This window comes from Pan troglodytes, chromosome 2 (assembly GCF_028858775.2).
Source record: "Pan troglodytes isolate AG18354 chromosome 2, NHGRI_mPanTro3-v2.0_pri, whole genome shotgun sequence".
NCBI classification, from domain to species: domain Eukaryota; kingdom Metazoa; phylum Chordata; class Mammalia; order Primates; family Hominidae; genus Pan; species Pan troglodytes.
In genome coordinates, this window is record NC_086015.1 from 72,627,480 (window position 1) to 72,630,138 (window position 2,659).

At 39.3% G+C, this 2,659-nt stretch overlaps 1 pseudogene; it reads left to right on the plus strand.

Moving 5' to 3' along the window:
* The first annotated feature begins 1,254 nt into the window (after positions 1-1,254).
* LOC100612902 (large ribosomal subunit protein uL6-like) lies at positions 1,255-2,318 on the plus strand (annotated as a pseudogene).
* Positions 2,319-2,659: the final 341 nt, after the last annotated feature.

Genomic DNA, 2,659 nt, shown 5'->3' on the forward strand with positions numbered 1-2,659 from the left:
ATGCTGTCTTGAGAGGACTTGCGGGGTAGGTCTGACTCTGACAGGACAAAGACCCCCATAAATGTAAAAAAGATAGTGTGAAAGTGACCTGATAAAACCATTAGCTTGCCCAGAACTTTATTCATATGTTAATCTTACCTCAAATCTTACATAAAAACATACTGTATCATTCTTATTGATACTAAGCCATCTTGGCTTTATGTTGAGAGAATGTATGCTTATTCCAATTCCCTTACCTCCAAATTTTTGTCCCTGGAGATTAAATGTAACTGGGGAAAGGGCAATTTTCTTTGCTGTCTACTGGGCCATTGGTGATTTTTGTTATAAAATGTCATTCTCTCTACCAAGTTTCTACTTTTTAAAATTTAAAATGGGCAAATGATCCATGCTCAGGAAGGAATAAAAAAGGCCAGGATCTATTGGGAAGCTTGACATACCCTTAACAATAGCACTGCTACGAGGCATTAGTACTGTAGTTTATAAATAATTCATTGATCACATGGCTTTGAATAGTTCCGTCAAACACCACTAGAAGAGGTGGCAAATTATTCTTCAACACAATCATTTGTTTTCATCCATGAAAAATAGTATGCTTTAGTACCATGACAAATAAGGATTGAAACTCCAGCCGGGCAATCTGTTAGAAGAAATTTGTTGATCAAAATCTCTGGCATACTTTGTGCAATTGCCTCTTTTGTGCAACCACTGCATGAAGTCAATGTCCCTGTTAATTTTATTAATTTGTAGGTTTGGCAGTCAACCTCAGAAGTGGTTCTAAAATTCTACATCAGGCTCAGTGAAATGTTTTCACAAAACCCTAACAAAAGCGTAGTTGGAATCAGAGTGTATAGAAAGTCAGCTGTTAGCTGTTTGAGATAAACAGTTATTTTAACATGTTTGGTTTGGTGTATGTCTTTTCATCTGATCGCTATAGAAATAAAAATTTAATTAGAGATTAGATAGATGGATAGATGGATGGATAGATACATGTATGATAGATATTGGATAGAGAAGTGAAGCTTTAAAAGAGAAAACGTTCTGTTTATCTTTGAATAACTAACATGAAAATGCAGCATACAAAATATCTCTAAATATATCTTAGTCTATTGGTCTCACTTTCCATATAATGTGATGAGCGAAGTTAGAGCAAAGTTCAGGAAGATTAGATGAACAAAAGGGATTTCCTCCTGAGTCTTATCCAAACAACCACATGGTTAGACACTAAATCAATGGGAGCACTTTGTATAGGCTGAAGGTTGCCAGCTTAGCATGATGGGAATGAGCTAAAAGAAGCTGAAAAGTAACTGGAACTAAGAATTCACTACTCTCTCTCCTAAGTGTGTGCCTGTACATAACCCTACTACAATTTCAAGTCAGTTTCCTTTGAGTCAAAAGCCAGTGTGTCTCTTTGCTGCATCTATTACAAGAATGAAGGCCATTCTCAGCAACCTGAATGCCGACATTCCAGAAAACATGGACATCACTCTGAAGGGATGCACAGTTAACTATGAAGAGCTTCAGAGAAACCCTGCAGAGGAACTTCAGTCACATCAGTGTAGAACTCAGTCTCCTCAGAAAGCAAAAGAAGCAGCTCCAGGTTGGCAAATAGTGGGGAAATAGAAAGGAACTGGCTACAATTTGCACTATTTGTAGTCAGGTACAAAACATGATCAAGGGTGTTACACTGGACATTCATTAAAAGATGTCTGTGTATACTCACTCCCCCATCAATGTTGTTATCCAGGAGAATGGGTCTCTTGTTGAAATCCAAAATTTCTTGGGTGAAAAACACATCTGCAGGGTCTGGATGAGGCCAAGTGTTGCTTGTTCAGTATCTCAAGCCCAGAAAGATGAATTAATCCTTTTTTTTTTTTTTTTTTTTTGAGATGGAATCTTGCTCTGTCACCCAGGCTGGAGTGCAGTGGTGGGATCTCAGCTCACTGCAAGCTCCACCTCCAGGGTTCTTGCCATTCTCCTGCCTCAGGCTCCCGAGTAGCTGGGACTACAGGCGCCCACCACCACGCCTGGCCAATTTTTTGTATTTTTAGTAGAGACGAGGTTTCACCGTGTTAACCAGGATGGTCTGGATCTCCTGACCTCGTGATCTGCCCACCTTGGCCTCCCAAAGTGCTGGGATTGCAGGCATGAGCCACCGCGCCCGGCTAGGTAAGTTAATCCTTGAAGTAAACGTTTAACTTGTTTCAAATTCAGTTGCTTTGATTGAACAAATCACAACAGTTAAAAACAAGGCTATCAGAAAATTTGGGGATGGTATCTATGTCACTGAAAACAGAACAGTTTTGCAGTCTGGTGAATAAGATCTAAGAGTCGTCCAGCTACAGAAACAAGATACTAGATAATTCCTAAGACCTATTTGCAATATTTTAATGATGCAATAAAAGGCCTCTATTCACCTTGGGGGTTGAGGGCAGGGAAAGTCAGTATGAGTCCCTTGTCTTCCAGAATCCTAATCATGTTGGATGCAGTATCATATTGCACCTGGACCATCAGACTTAAATGAAAAGGATCCAGGCTATGATCTTGAGTTAGCTATTGTGTAACCTCCAATGAGTCACTCTACCTCTCTTGGCATCCAATAAATAATAGCTGATATTCTTTGTGTTGCTATTGTTGTTTTGCAATAATGGCTGTGGTTTTA